This window comes from Leptopilina heterotoma, unplaced genomic scaffold (assembly GCF_015476425.1).
Source record: "Leptopilina heterotoma isolate Lh14 unplaced genomic scaffold, ASM1547642v1 Lhet_192, whole genome shotgun sequence".
In the NCBI taxonomy this organism is placed as follows: Eukaryota; Metazoa; Arthropoda; class Insecta; order Hymenoptera; family Figitidae; genus Leptopilina; species Leptopilina heterotoma.
Window position 1 is genome coordinate 298,338 of NW_025110911.1, and position 17,899 is coordinate 316,236.

Genomic DNA, 17,899 nt, shown 5'->3' on the forward strand with positions numbered 1-17,899 from the left:
AATATTAAATTAACCTAAATATTAAATTAAATATTTTATTAAAAATTTTAGACTGTAGTAGTAATTCAATTACTGCATACGACTTTTTTCGATACTTTAATTTTTTCAATTATTTTCCAGAAGGGAAAAACGTTATTTGAAATTTGAATTTCGCGCCATTGTAACTCTGTAAGTTCCCGTCAAGAGGGCATGAGAGTTCTCTCACAAGCGAGATGGACCAGACTGAGTATAAGTATATAGATTTCACCAAAAATGTATACAGGCTTGCCACAAAAATTTAATTTCCCCCTGACCCAAAAAAAATATTCTGATTTACTCTAAAAATAACTTATATGAGAATATTATTATAAAACACAAAAAAATCGACCACTCCGAGTCTTCGACTCGGAGTGATTGCTTTCTTCGTGTTTTATGATAATTTTAAGATGACAGAGTTACTAAATGCTTTTAATATTCAAATTATAATTTAAATTTTTAAGTAAAAATCAATATTTAATCAATTTTTATTAGAAAATTTTTCGAGAATTCAATTATTTAAATACAAAAATAAATAATTTATTAAATAATTGAATATTTCTTAAAATTGAATTTTTATGAAGAATGTTATCAAAATTTTTTAAAAATAATTTAATTTTTCCGACGAATATCAAAAAAGAATTTTAAGAATAAATGCAATTTTCTATCATTTTATTTAAAATTGTATAACAAATAATTAAAATTCTGCTATAAGCTTTTGTTATTTATGAAAATAATTGAATTCTTGCAACTAATTTTATTAAAAAATTTTTTTTTAAAATTAAATTCCTTGTGAAAAATTTTATTTGTGAAAATAATTGAATTCCAGAGAAAAATATTATTATTTATGAAAATAATTAATTTATTATAAAGAATTTTATTTAAATTTTTTTAAAATAATAATTGAATTTTTCAGAATTTTTAAAAACTTTTTGAAAATAATTAAATTCTATCGAGAAATTTCATTACAAAATTGAAAATAATTGAATTCTGACGAAGAATGTAATTAATTTTTTTTTATATAATTAAATTACTGTGAAACATTTTATTATTGAAAAGAATTGAATTCTTGGGAAGAATTTTATTAAAATTTATTAAATAATAATTGAATATTTCTTAAAATTGAATTTTTATGAAGAATTTTATCAAAATTTTTTAAAATAATTGAATTCTTTCGGCGAGTTTCAAAAACAATTTTAAGAATAAATGCAATTTTCTAGCATTTTATTTAAAATTGTATAAAAAATAATTGAAATTCTGCCATAAACTTTTGTTATTTATGAAAATAATTGAATTCTTACAACGAATTTTATTAAAAGATTTTTTAAAGAATTGAATTCCTGTGAAGAATTTTATCTGTGAAAATAATTGAATTTCAGAGAAAAATCTTATTATTTAAGAAAATAATTAATTTCTTGTGAAGAATTTTATTCAAATTTTTTTAAATAATTGGATTTTTCAGAATTTTTAAAAACTTTTTGAAAATAATTAAATTCCATAGAGAAATTTCATTAAAAAATTGAAAATAATTGAAATCTGACGAAGAATTTACTTAATTTTTTTTTTTAAATAATTGAATTTCTGAGAAGAATTTTAATTTTTTTGAAAAGAATTGAAAGGATTTCAAGATTTTTACAAACATTTTTGATAATAATTTCGTATTTCTAGGAAGAATGTTATATTTTACGAAAATAATTGTATTCTATGATCAATTTTAATATAATTTATGAAATTTATAAGGCATTTTATCATTATTTTTTTAAATAATTGAATTCTCGAGAAAAATTTTATTATTTTATTTAAATTTTTTTTAAATAATTTAATTCTCATAAAAAATGTACTAATTGTGAAAATAATTGAATTTTTAAGAAGAATTTTATTAAAAATTTTATTAACTAAATCTTGTAAAGAATTTTGTCAAAATTTTTTTATATTTAACAGAATTTTTAAAAGAATTTTATTTAAATTTTTCGAAATAATTGAATTTCTCAGAACTATTTTTTTCAATTCTCTGAATATATTTAAATTTCTTCGAGAAATTTATAAAAAAAAAAAATTGGTAACTAATTGAATTCCTGTGAAATTTTTATGAAAATTTTGTTTAAATAATTGAATTCTTTTGGAAAATTTTATTAAAATAGATATTAAAAATAATTGAAATAATTTATAAGTAATAATGTTATGATAGTTCTTTAAGAATTAAATTATTATATTTAAAAATAAATTATTGACAGAAATAGAAAAAATCGAAGGTTTCGTATTAGAATCACAAAATTAATATAAAAATAATTAGGTAAAATAATTGACAAAATATCTACTTTTTGCTTTACCGTATATACGACGATATGAGGAAATGTATTAAATACCAGAAATAAAATGCGTAGATTATTTCTTAGATATGAGAAATACAATTATTCTCGATTTATTTCACACAGTATGGTGTGGATTTTTTTTTTCAAGCAAAAGGTTGAACTGACGTGAGAATAAAGGATTTATCGACAAGGAGATGGTCATTAGCACGCTGCGCTTTCGTGATTGTTCCTCATGAAATTGAATCCTTCCTTCAATTACCCACATTGTGCATTTTTAAATGACTCCCCCACCTCACTAAATCTGTGCGGTTGAATCCTCGCTCTTTGAAATTTTAATCAATCCCCCGCCATCAGTCTTTTTATTTTTAATGAACTATACAAATAATTGGAACAATCAAGTCCCCTCTTTTCTTTTATTTAAATACTTCTTAATAATATTTCCCCTTTTTCAAAATTTATACCAATTTAGATCTAATTACTTATTATATTACCCCTTTTTCAGCTTATTTACAATATTTTTCAACATTTTTCAATTTACTTCCATCTAATTGTTCATTTACTCTTTTTGTTTGGGGAAATTTTAATCTCGATTTTAATAAATAGTTCGTAAATTTAATTCCCTTGGTAAAATTCCTATAATTATCAATAATTATTGAATGGAAAAGAAGGAGGAAAATAATGTAGTGAGTTAATTTTCGGAAAGATGTGTGAAAAGGATGCAAAAGAATTTCGGAAAGTTCAAAGAAAATATTCGATTTGCCTAAATATCCGTGTAAAACAGAAAAGTAAAAATTTTCTGGTTGAGCAAGGTTAGGCATTCGACCACAGAAATGCGGGGATTTAGGGATTTCTACGCACGGAGAATTTGAACATGGAATGTTTCTGGGTGGTCCGGATTGTACATCAAAAATTCTGTCTTTTTAAAGAACTCTAAATCATTGTGGAATGATTTCTATTAGCTAATAAAAATTAATCACTTCAATTTGATTTTGTCTCATGCCGAAAAATAGAATCGTTTCTTTCTTTCTACTGAATTTTTTCTTTTTGCTACTAAATTATATCTTTGCTGGTAAATTTTTCTTACAAGTAAAGTTTTTGCTATTGAATTTTTGCTACTGAATTTTTTTATAACTGAATCATTTTACTACTACATGAAATTAATAATCTAAATCCATTAGATTTTCAAAAACATTGAATTCAAACCTTTTTTAAATTAAACTTATGAAGAATTTAATTATTAAAAAAAAAAAAATTTTGTTTTCACAGAAATTCAATTATTTTGAGGCATTTTAATAAAATTCTTTGCAAAAAATTCAATTAATTTCACAAATAAAGTTTTCCACAAGAATTCAATTACTTAAAAATTAAAATAAAATTTTCATCATCTTCATTATATTTGGAAAAAATTAATTATTAGGTATTTAAAACAATGTTTATAAAATTCTTATAAAGAATTTAATTATTTTCAAAAATAACAAAATTTTTCGCAGAAATTCAATCATTTTCGAAAATTTTTAATAAAATTCATTGCACTTATTCAATTATTTTCATAAATAATAAAATTCATCGCAGGAATTCAATTATTTTTTAAAAATTATAATAAAATTCTTAGCAACTATTCAATTATTTTCATAAATATTAAAATTCATTGTTGGGTTTCAATTATTTTTAATACAATTTTACAGGAATTGCTTGAGAAATGAAATTATTCATAAAAATTTAATTTCAATACCTCGAAAAAATGAATTATTTAAAAAAAATAAAATATTAGAAAATATTAGAACTTTTTAGAGGAATTCAATTATTTTTAAAAAATCCTAATAAAATCGTTCGCAAGAATTCAATTATTTTTACAAGTAGTAAAATTTCTCAGAAGAATTCAATTATTTAAAACAAAAATCTAATAAAATTCGTTGCAAGAATTCAATTATTTTAATAATTAATAAATCGATTATTCGGAAATTCATTTTTAAATCAATTTTTATTAGAAAATTCTACGAAAATTCAATTATTAAAATTTAAAAATAAATAATCTATTGAATAATTAAATTTTTGTTAAAATTGAATTGTTATAAAGAATTTTATCAACAAATTTTAAAATAATTGAATTCTTTTGACGAATTTTAATAAAATTTTTAAGAACAATCACATTTTTCAAGAAATTCGATTAAAATTGGATCAAAAATAATTAAAATCCTGCAATGAATTTTATTGTTTATGAAAATAATTAAATTACTGACAATAGTTTTATTATTTATAAAAATAATTGAATTATTGCGAAAAACTTTTTTAAAAAATTTGTAAATAATTGAAATGCTGGAAAATTTTTATTATTTATAAAAAAAAAAATTTGTTTGCTTAGAATTTTATAAGGATTTTTTTAATAAAATAATTGAATTCTTTGGGAGAATTTTATTAAAATAGCAGATATTGAAAATCATTGAATTGAGGAAAATTTTTGCGAACAATTAAAATTTTTCCCAAGAATTTTGTAACAATTTTTGAAAATAATTGAATTTTGGAGAAGAATTTGATAATATTTATAAAGATACTTGAAATTTTGACAAGAATTTTTAATAATTTTTTAACATAATTGAATTTCTGTGAAGAATTTTATTACTTTTGAAAATACATATTTGAATTTCTGTAATTATATATATGTAACTTCTTCAAAATTCAATTTTTTTTAGTGTATTTAATTAAAATTCTTCTGTAAATCCAAAATTTTTAATAATTAATTAAATATGTATTAAAAAATGTAACTTATTATTTTAATTTCAGAAGAATTTGAATTATTAAAATATTTTTAAAAAACTAAGTTCTTTAAAATTTCTAATTAAATTCATTCAAAATTGAGAGTTTTGTTATGAATTTTAAAAATCCAATTTTTTCCAGTAATACTTGTACTGAAAATACCTGACTTTTCCCTGAATTTTCTGACTTCTCTGACCTGTGGCAACACTGTACTAAATTTTTTTACAACTGAATCTTTTTGATACTAAATTTTTGCCAACTGATCATTTTGATACTAAATCTTTTGTTACTGAATCTTTTTTATACTGAATTTTTGCTACTAAATCTTTTTGATACAGAATTATCTTTTTACTATTGAATCTTTTTGATACTGAATTTTTCCTACGGAATCTTTGTGATGCTGAATTTTTGTTATCGAATCTTTTTGCTACCGAATTTTCTTGATACTGAATCTTTATGCTACTGAACTTCTTTGCTATTGAATTTCATTGCTATTAAATGTTTTTCCTACTATATTGTCTGCTACCAAATTTCTTTCTCCTACTAAAATTCTTTTTACATCTGTAATTCTCGTCAATTTCACGTCTTCAAATCCATCGACATTGTAGGAATATTGAAAAAGTTTTTACGAATGGAGGAAGAAATTCTTTTTTTCCAACGAAATTTCCGATAAGGTTTCAGAGAGCACGAGAGTGAGAGAGAGAGAGTGTGCCGACAAAGTTAAATAGTAAAATGCATTGGCGCGAATACAGAAATATATATCGTTCAGAAGTCTGAGAGAGACCAACTCTCTTCTGGGCGGATCAATGAACTACCCTGCTTCTATATCTGCTTTTCACGATTCAACCCCTGCTATTCTACACAGTTTCGCATATAATTTAGTAAACCCTTCGCCCATAAGGAGACATGAAAATAACTGTCTCCTAGAAAGCAATTCAACTTTATAAATATTAAAACATTTAACACTCCATTTAACATATATTAAAGAAACAACAATACGCGTCAGCGAAACATCAGGATTTAAAATCCTATTGATAAACGATTTACGCAAATAATTACAAAATTAAAAATTTAATTATTTTAATTCTAACTGCCACTCAAGAAAAAGAGAAAATTTTTAATATTTTTCGGTAGAAAAATAGTAAAAATTTTCTCTTTTTCTTGAGTGTCAGTTAAATTATCTAAACTCCGATTTATTGATCATTCAAAGATAACAATGAAGAAACATTAAAAAAAAAAAGTTGGCAAAATAACTCATTAAAAAGTTTTCTCCCGCGTTCGTCTGCGATAAATTATAGATTCTCCTTTTCCATAGTTTGCATCAAACTGTACAGTCAACAATTGAGGAAACTAGTTATCAATTGTTCTCAACTTTTTTTTCTCCATGAACATTAAAAGATAAAACCATAATAACCTTAAGTTTATGTACACGATAAAAAAATATACAGGTATAAAAATCAATTGATTGTTTTAGTCTCAAGAAAAAGTAAAAGAAGAAGAAAAAGAAGAACTATTAGATGATAGCAATTTATCCGGAAACATTAAGGGTGTATTTAAATAATTATTTTACAAAATGGTTCTTTATGTTAGTAATAATAAAAAAATATAACAAGCCTCTAGTAGTTGGGTTTTAATTTCGTTTGAAGAATTTGCTTGAAACATATCAATAGATGATTTATGATAATGATAATGGTAGGCGATTTATCCGAAACTATTTGGAGTTTAAATCATCATTAAAATAATGGAGGGGAAAAAATAATGTACAGCAACCAATTTTTCAAAAAGGATTGATTATAATTTATAACAATTTCGTTTCAGTAAATCTGTTATCTTAATTCATCTGTAAATTCATCTTTAACCCATTTTTTAAACAAGTGGTACAAATAACAATGTACAAATTCGGATTTTTCAAAAAGGGACAAATTATTGGGTTCAATTCTCTTTTATAGAAAATTTGCAGCTCTATGCAATGAACAAACTGTTGTAGTGATGATAGTATAATTTGTAATGGTTTTGATTTTTTGGAACTACGATGAAATTTAACGGAGAGGAAATACTAAATATTATGTTTACATGTAATAATTTTTCAAAAAGGGGTAAAATTGGGTTTCAATTCGCTTTTTCAGGTCCTATTCTTTTTGAAAAATTTGTAGCTTCATCATATATCTAACACATCACATCTAACTATAATTTATCAAATAAGTTTATTGTTTTTGTGGCAACCCTCGTGGATTTTTGTTTGCAAAACATTTTTTGTTCGAGGGATGTTTCTGTGTAATAAGGATTTCTGTTTTACTTTTACTATTCTTTAAGCAACTGATTATTTATCAGTTTATTTTAGTTTAGAAAATTTGAAATTCTTTTTGTAAAATTTAGCAGAAATTTAGGAGAAATTCTTTATAACCAAATTTTTATCCGCTGAAAGTTTCAATTAACGGAACTTCCACCTGGCTAGATTTTTACTCTATAGAATTTTTATGTAACTGAATTTTTTTTTTTGTAGAATTTTTATTTACCATAGTTTTCATTAGCGGAACATTCTGCAGAATATAAATTTAGTACAATGTTCAATTAGCAGCAATTTTTCTTAGCCATTTCCTGCAGAGTAGAGAAGAGAAAAGGAGAGTAGAGCAGATAGTACTTTCTGCAGACTATTCTTCTATATTTTGAAAAGAAATTTTTTGAAGGATATAAAGTGAAGAGATATTTTCCTTCCTAAGACAAAAAGTCTTTATTGAAAAAGGGTTGTAGAATGAATCCCCAGCAGTTTTTATAGAAAGAAAAAAAGAACCATTCAGTTATTCAGTTCGGTCGAGTGATAATCCTTCATTTGGCACAGCCCAAAGGGATAATATTAAATGGAATATAAAAGTGAAAATTGAGTTTTAGTGTTGGTCAAGCAAGGTAGATCGAAAGTGATTAGGAAAGGGAGGCAAACCGGAAATGTTGGAGGTCAAATTGGGGTTACGTCGCGGTCGTGGGCTTGGCTCGGGGACTAGAGTACAGTGAGAGGTGCTGAACGCAGCACAGGATGTCCTCGGCGCTCTTTTTACTCGTCCTAGGCGACCTCACCGTCTAAAATAACCGTTTCGATGGTCGTTTGTACTGCTACTATGACGCGTTCAATATTATATTGTGAAAATACGATGGATCTTGTCTCTGGGTTGGATCTTGCGCAATTCATATCGATCCAGGAACTAGAATGTCCATAGAATAGAGAGAGACCCCACTCTCTTCATTTCCCTCTCAGGAGTTTTTTTTTTCCTTTGGTCTTACAACATGCATTATACTTCCAAAGGATGGTTGGTGAAATTCGATAGCGAACTAATCACGTTACATTTCATGTGCTCCCTAACCGTTGCGTGCCACGAAATGTGAGCTTTTGTGCCATAAAGACACACGGTATTTCGCTTTGATATATGGCAAATATTCAACTCTTTTTTATTTTTGTTTGTTTAGAGTTTTAATTGAAAAATTTAGGTTTTGATTATGGAACTTTGTTTTTAGGTGAATTTTACTTGTTTGTTCCTTGCTTTTCTTGATATTTGGGACGTGTGGCAATTGGCTAATTTAGACCTTCATTACCATTAGTATCATCATCATCATCATCACCTTGTGCTAGTAATTAATTTCGCCTGGCGAATAATTGTCCAAACAGAATTGAGTACAGAAGATTTAAACCTTTTTGGAAAAGCGGGATTCTCCCCTTCTTTGAACTTCCAAGTATTTTAAATAATTCCAAATGTTTTCAAATTTCTATCATCAGTAAATTGCTAATTTTATCGAACTGTAAATTTTCTAAACAGAATTGAACCCAAAAAATTAACCCTTTTTGAATAACCGAAGATTTTTTTTGGATTTTTCTTAAGGATTGATCAAAAGTTGCTTTAGATAACTTTAAATAGTTCAGGATGGATTATTATTGTCAGCAATAAACTTGTTTGATTAGGATACAAAGTTTTCAAAAAGAATTGGACCCTAAAAAGCGAAATAAAACCCAAAAATTGAACCTTTTTTTAAAAACCATACAGACTCTGTTGAATTTTTATTACAGATTGCGGTTAAAAATCACTTTGAAAATCATTAAATATGTCCGGATGTAAAACTATCAACTATCAGCAATAAACTTATTTGATGAAGGTAACAATTTTTCAAAAAGAATTTTATCCAAAAGAGCGAACTGAAACCTAAAGATTTAAACCTTTTTGTAAAATTATCAGGTGTATAGAAAGTAATAAGTATTTCCTCTCCGTTAAACTTCAGAGTAGTTTCAGTAACTTCAAGCCATTTCAAATTAATTGCCATCATCACTAATTTGCTAAATTCATCGAGCTGCAAATTCTCTAAAACAGAATTGAACCCGAAAATTAGACCTTTTTTGAAAAACTGTTCTCCGAGTCAAAGACTGGGAGTGATCGACTTTTTCATGTTTTATAATAATTAAAGATGATCGAGTAATGATATCATTACCAAAAATTCCCCCATAAGAAAATTTTGTTAAAATGAAAAATGTTAAAAATGAAATAACAAAAAATGTTATGTAATTTAAACTTATAGACCTATAGAGAAAAATGATTTACGATCTTAGTGTCCCTCTCTTTATCTCTCTCTCTCTCTTTGTCTCGAGGTGGATAAACTAAACAGCTGTTCGCCCCGGTCAATAATCTCGTTTCTGCACGTTCTCTAAGAACTTAAGCTAAGGTGGTTACTTGCATTTACGTTTACTTTCCTCATGGTAACTTCTTGGCACTTGAAGTTAAGGTGAGCTGCTTTCAGTCTTATAGTAAAGTAACAAGTCACTGAGTCCGAAGGACTTGGGACTAGTTATGATAGAAAGCCACTCCCTCTTACTGAATTTATAATCGGTTATCCCAACTTTATGTATATAGTATACTGCTTGCAAAAGAGTGCCAATGATTTTTTTTTTCGTATTTTTTCACCAAAGCAAATATATAAATATTCTATTTTTATTCACACTTTTATTCACATTCGATAAATAAAATTCTCCAAGAAAGTACTTGTATAAAAAAAAATAGAACTGTCGCTTTAAAATTGAAGAAATGAAATGAAATAATATAAAATTTACAAATAAAATATAAAATTTATAAATAAAATTTACAAATAAAATAATATAAAATTTACAATTAAAATTTTTGGAGAAATAATTATTGAAAATGGGAATAAATTCGAAAAATTGGTGTTAGAAAAAATTCATTTCCAAAACAATAAAAAGTTGAGTGGTAATGTAAAAAAAATTATTGTCGTTCTAAAAATTTATCTAACTTTGATTAATTTTTTTTTAAAGTTAGAGAAAAAACTATTAAACTACACTTATTGTTACCGAATCAATAAATAAATATTGATTTTAGGTTTGTATTAACATAATTTTCGTCAATCGATCATTAATATTTATCAATTATTTAGAAAGAGAGAAAGAGAGATAATCAACTTATTTATCTCGCAAGGTTACACAGACTTTATAATCGACAATAAAAGAATAAAAAAAATATGAATATATAAAAATTTTATAATAATACAGATAGAATTTTTTCCCAGCGATTATATATAGAATCTCTGAATGTAAAAATAAAATCAAACTTTTCAAATACTGCAAGAAATAATATTTAACTTTTATACAGATTATTAAAGATCCAAATGACAATTGCAAAAAAATACAATTTTTGCAAAATTTTAACAAGTAATTTATGTAAATGTAGTAGAAATTTTGTTAAATCGAAATTAATAAATTTTTCCATAATTATTTCCATTAATTTCGATTTAACAGAAAATTCTTTTAATTTAAAATTCGCATTGATAGCAATTAAATTGATGAAAAATTCGAAAAAATAAACTTTTTATCAACATAATTTAAATTTTTTATCAATAAAATTAAATAAATTAAGTAGTTCAAAATTTGAATAGTTTAACGTTTATATAAATCGATTAATATTTAAACAGAAGTAAATTTCAATAATTTTACCTTTCGATAAATTGAAATCGAAAAGAGTGAAAATTTTAGTTAATTTAAAATTTCGATGAATTAAATTTCAAATTACGAAAAAAAAATATTTTCACTTGTATAACAGCTACAAATTTCACTATATTATCGAAATTTTTAATTGACTCAATTTTATACTTTCGCTGTTATTAGAGCAAAGTATCGCAATTTTAGGTGCAGCTTTCTTCCCTGAATGATTAAAATTTCTATAATAAATTTGAATTTATAAAAAGTTAGATCACTTGGTTAAATTAAAATTTGAATAGAATTAAAATTTAAATGAAATTGAGATTTTAATTGCGGTTAAAATTTAATTAAATTGAGATTTTAATGGAATAAAATTTAATTATATTGAGATTTCAATCGATTAAAATTTAATTAAATTCAGAATTTCGATAAATTGTCGCACTTGAAATAATTCAAATGAAAATTAATTACAATTTAAATGAATTTAAATTTCGATCGATTAAAATTTGAATAAAAAAATTCACTTTTATTTTTACTTTGGTAAATTTTTATTTTCACTTTTATTTGAAGTTTCACTGTGACATTTTTTATTTTCTTTTTTATTTTCATTCAGTTTAACAAATTTTCCATTTTCACGTTCATTTTCCCTTTGCGATTGATTTCCTTTTTCACTTTTATAGATTTTTACTTCCACTTTAATGCATTTTTTAAAAACTTATGAAAGTGAAAATGAAAATCTATCAAAGTGAAAATGAAAGTGATTAGAAAAATGTATCAAAAGTAAAAATGAAAATAAAAAACCTATCACAGTGAAAATGAAAGGGAATATAAAAATTTATCAAAAGTTAAAATTAAAATAAAATACCTATCAAAGTGAAAATGAAACTGAAAATAAAAATCTAATAAAGTGAAAATGAAAATAAAAATCTATAAATAAATAAATAAAAATCTATCAATAAAAGTAAAAGTGAAAATAAAAGTCAAAGTGGAAATGAAATTACATAATCGACTTCTTCCTGTTTAAATATCATTTCGAAAATTTAATAAACAAAATGGAAAATATAAATTAAATATTTTAATTTCCTTAAAATAATTTTTTTAATATACAAAATAATTTTTTTAATAAATAAAATAAATAAAATACTAATTACATTGAGTAGCAAAAATATCGTCGTACATTTAAACGTTCGAAATATTAGGAATATAATAAAATTTTATCACAAATTTATCATCAAATATTTTCATAAACCAGTAAGAAAATTTTTATTTCAACATTTTTGTTTCTATTTTCTTTTATTTCCATTTATTTCGAAGCTTTATAATTAATTTTCTTAATAGTGATCGACTCAAAATTACTAAATATTGAAAAATATACTAAAAAAATTGAAATATATTTGTGCTATCATTATATTATACTTAAACCCTGCCTACTGCGTCTCATTTGCGAGAGAGTTTTCATGCCATCTAGACGGCAACTCACAGAGTTACAATGGCGCGAAATTCAAATACATTAAATTAAAAATTATTCCAACAAAGATTTACTTTGAATAAAAAATAAATAAAATTCGTTCCGAACTTTAGGATCATTTTTCCATGATCTTCAAGTTTTTTAACGTTCAACTAAACTAAATAATTTCTAAATTATTTTCATAAATTCCTGATTGCGATAATAATTATACAAACATTTTATTTCGAAACAAGATTAATTTTCCAGATAGTGACGCAAAATTATTGTTGTAATAAAAATTGAATGCAAATGAAAAATAAATATTCCTTCATTCGAACATTCAGAACTTTAGAATCATGTATTTTTGTTTTAAAATTCTTTTTTGTTTTTTCTTCCATGTTCATACCAACAATACTATACACAACGTAAATTTGTATATTCAGTTTGAAAAACATATTAAAAGAGTGTACGTTATTGTATGTATAACATCAATTCGACACAGAGATAATATCGCAGTAGCGGGTGTACACGTGCGCGAAACGTCTTTTTTCGCAAATAGCACGATTCACTCCAAGGCCTCTCTGAATATTCGTTTTATATCCTTCTCATTTTCCGATGCGCGCGCGCATTATAAAACTTCTTTTCCTGTACATATACAGATATATTTATACATATAAAAAATGTACTTTGTTTCCGCGGTTTAGCGCCGTCTCTGACCATGAAACTGCTTTATTCGCATATCAAGATACCCAAACAAAAGCAAAACTCCTTTACGGACTTGATAAATTAATCGGATCTTGTGAATATCTTTCAAAGAAAAGAAAAAAAAATTCGATCATTTTCATTCGTTTTTGTATTTTATGAATTTCAAAGGCTATTATTATGGTGTTAAATTTGCTATTTATAAATTTAGTAGAGAACTTGTTTAAATCGCTTGTTTGTAACTTGTTTTTCGAACTGTTTATAAAGAAAAATTGTTCTTTTTTTTATTCGTTGACACGTTTGAGTTACGTCGATGTTTATGAATAACTTGACAGTCAAGTGTTCAGAATCTAAATTTAAATTTAATTAATTTACTTCTAATTTAAACTGGAACTTTTTTTTTATTAAAATTTATATTATTTAAGGCTAACTCTTTGAATTTATAAATAAATTTAATTTTTAGAATTCTAATTAATTTAATTTTAATTTAAACGAAAGCATTTTTTTTAATTATTTATAATACTCTCTATAAATTTTAATTGGTAAAAATGTTTAATCATTTGAATCAGTGACTGCGACTTTTCGCTTTTGAATTAGTAAATTTGACTAATAAATTAGTAGAAATTACTATTTATTTGTAAAAACTACTATTTATTAGTAAAAACTACTATTTACTAATAAAAATTACTTTAATTTAGTAATTTTTATTATTAGTAATAAAAATTCAAAAGCAAAAAGTCAGTCTCTAATTCTTTGTAAACATTTTTACTAATTCAAATTTAAAGAAATCTTTGAGTTTAAATAATAAATACTTTTAATTCCAATCAATCTTAATTGAATAAAATAAAATTTACCAATTTGTAAATAAATAAATTCTATTAGATATTAATTTTGCCTTTTTGTTAAAGAATATAAATTTTTTGAGTGTGAAAAAGTATTTTTTTTTTTTGACCTTAAAGGAATTAGTTTTTTTTATGAAAACTGGAAATTTTGTTAATTAATAAAAAAAAAGCGAAGGTCCATTATAATGTTTCATCTCTGGGCACGACATTATCTCCTCTAAAAAATGATGAAAAGTAATTTCACATGTACCTTGAAATTTTTTTTTAATTTCGCGAAAAATACTCTTCCTTTACTGTAAATAATAATTTAAAAATGCTACTAAGTTTCTTTTAGTCGAAAATTAAAATTTTCTTCTTCAAACAGAAAAATTTTCATTCCGAAAGATTTCTGAGAGAATTTTTTCAATATTCGTACTTTTGTATTAAAAATATTTTATATTAAACTAAAATAAATAAAAATTATAATAAAATCTGTGAAATATATTTTATATATAAAATATAATAAAAATACGAAATATTTTGACGAAAAATATTTTTTAGAAAAAGTAAACTAATTGTAAATTTTAATTAATAATTTTATTCGTTCTTCAAATAAAATTTTTATTACAATAATTTTGCGTCACTATCGAGAAAATCAATAATAAAGTTTCTAAATGTAATATTTAATTTACGAATTTCGATTGCAATCAGTGATTTGTGAAAATATTTGTAATAAAAAATATTTCCTTTATTTGAACGTTCAAAATTTGACAACTTGTGGATCATTAATATTTAAATTTAAATCTTGCTTTTGAATTAGTAAATTTTACTAAGAAATTAGTAGAAATTATTATTTATCAGCAAAATTTACTAATTCAAAAGCAAAAATTCAGTCACTAATTCAAATTAATAAAAATTTTTACTAACTAAAATTTATAAAGTGTAAAATACTATAAAATATATTAAAAATGTGGAAATATATTAAAACAAAAAAATATTAAAATATATTACCACACATTTCTTTGTCAAAACATAATCTCTTTCTCAGATTTCAACCAATTAACATTTGCAAAGTATAAAAATTTATGCAAACCGGATTTTGCGTTTAAAACTTTTATCGAAATCATGAACCGCTTCCTTCCATCGCACTGATATATATAATGTATATACAGTAAAACTTGTGGTTTCCATGATAACCCACAGTTTCAATTATATATAAACCGTCAGTTTATACATCAAACACATTTTTATTTTATCAAAATTTATATTTGGATAATAAAAAAAAATTTTTTTCCTCTAATTTCATTCTTGGGGAAAGGATAAATAATATATAGAATAGCGAAAATTATACTATTACATAAAAACGTTTCCAAAACTTTCTAATATACCAATTTCATCCGTATATTCTTTGTTTCGAAATTTTTCGAACAATTCCTGAGTCATATATTTAGGAATTTATAGCGCTTCCACTGGAGTTTAGATAAAAAATTTTTTTTAATCTTATAGAGAAAAGAAAATCAATTTTCTTACCTTATAACAACAGCTTTAAAGAATCGGATCTACATGACTTTCTCAATAAACACCAGATCACTATGCCAACATCTGAAAGGAAAAATAAACAGTTTTTTATTATTTAGAAATATTATTTTCTAATAATATTTTTTTTCTTTTTTTTCAGACAATGCTTAAAAAAACAATGTATTAAATTTAAATATTGGAGCAATTATGAAACAAAAAAATATTTTTATTTACAATTGATTTTCTTCTTCGTTGTATTAAATTTAAATTTCGCGCCATTTTAATTCTACCAGTTGCCGTCCAGATGGCATGAAAAATCTCTCGTAAATGAGATGAAGTTAATTTCAGCGATTGTTAATTTTTTATCACATTTAATTTTAGTCGTAGGTAAAATTACTAAAACACTATTATTACTGAAAATAATAACAAATATTACCTAATATAGTAATAAATAAATAATTATTAACCATTATTATAATAATATAATTATTATTATTTTATTATATTATTCTTACAATAATTTGTTTCGAAAATAATAATTTTTAAATTAAAATAATAAATGGCCATACATTTTTAAATTAAAATAATTAATGACCATAAATTTTTAAATTCAATAATAATATAAATATAATAAATATACTAAAATATAATATAATAAATAATTTAAATTTCCTTCTAATTTTTTATACTTCACAATATATTCAGGTACAAGAATATAATTTTGTCACTTTGAATATTTCGAATTTCTGTAAAAATTAAATAACAAAAGCCTGTGAATTTCAATGGAAGTAGAAGAGAGTAAAATTGTGTATAGATATAGTAAAATAGCGAGTGGCGCAAAACCGTAGAAAAGAGGTAATTCGAAAGTCCAAACGACCTGGGTCAAACCATTGATTTTCACTTCTGAACCGTTTGTATATGAAATGCATTCGTCTATACATAACAATGTGTCAGGTCTTTAGGAAAAATATTCGATTCTTTTTCATTCAACGAGTGAAAACTTTCGAAAACAAACAGAAAAAAATACACTTTCCATTTTTAAAAATTTATTACCAATAACTTTACTGGCTTCAAACCAAAAACTCTTTTAAAAGTAGAAAACAAATATGTTTTTCATTTCAATATTGCTGTACATATAATTGTTTAAGGCAAATAGAGATTTTATTAATAATTCCGAATTCCATTGTTTGGAACTACAATCACCTTAAGTGGTCCATTAATTATTTATTTCGAATTATTATTTATTATTTATTTCAAATTGTCATTCATCTACTTCGAATTATTATTCATCATTTACTTTGAATTATTATTTGTTATTTTGAATTATTATTCATAATTTATTTTAAATTATTTTCTATTATTACTTGTTATTTATTTCGAATTATCATTAATCATTATTTTTTATCAATACCCTCGGAGAGAAATAAAAATTTATTTGTTTGAACCAATTTCATGCTGAATTATTATCAAATTAAAATTTAATTGAAACATACAAATTTTATTTAAATCTGAAAAAGCTATATTCAAAATAAAAATTTCTGCGTATTTGAAGCAAGAACTTACAAATGATTCTAAAAATTCAATTATGTTCAAAAGTTGAAAAAAAATTCTACTCCGGAATTCAATTAATTTCAAAAAATTTAATAAATTTTCTGACAAAATTTCAATTATTTAAAAAAAAATCTTCTCAATTCAATGATTTTTAATATCTACTGTTTTAATCAAATTTTCCCAAAGAATTCAATTATTTAAAACAAATTTTGATAAAATTCTAAGAAAACATTTAATTATTTTCATAAATAATAAAAATATTTTAATTATCTTCATAAATAATAAAATTCTTCTTCAAAAATTCAATTATTTTCAAAAATCCCAAAAGAATTCGATGCAAGAATTCAAATATTTTTATAAATAACAAAATTCGTTGCAAGAATTCAATTATTTCCATAAATAATTAAATTTTCATAGGAATTCAATTATTTTTTATAAATAATAAAATTCTTCTCAGGAATTCAATTTTTTTTTTAAAAATTCGTTGCAATAATTCAATTACTTTCGTAAATAGTAAAATTCTTCTCAGGAATTCAATTATTTTCAAAAAATTTTAACAATTTCTCGTAATAATTTTAATTATCTTCATAAATAATAAAATTCTTCTTCAAAAATTCAATTATTTTCAAAAATCCCAAAAGAATTCGTTGCAAGAGTTCAAATATTTTTATAAATAACAAAATTCGTTGCAAGAATTCAATTAATTTCATAAATAATTAAATTTTCATAGGAATTCAATTATTTTTACAAATAATAAAATTCTTCTCCAAAAAATCAATTATTTTCAAAAATCCCAAAAGAATTCATTGCAAGA

At 23.4% G+C, this 17,899-nt stretch overlaps 1 protein-coding gene across 2 annotated transcripts in view; it reads right to left on the reverse strand.

Moving 5' to 3' along the window:
• Positions 1-17,899, reverse strand: part of LOC122500960 (protein roadkill) — a 202,017-nt gene that overhangs the window by 97,569 nt on the left and 86,549 nt on the right. For both annotated transcript variants that reach the window (XM_043610143.1, XM_043610144.1), the window contains one exon: positions 15,547-15,618. The gene's annotated coding sequence lies outside the window, so the exon portion shown is untranslated. The remainder of the gene's footprint in view (positions 1-15,546; positions 15,619-17,899) is intronic.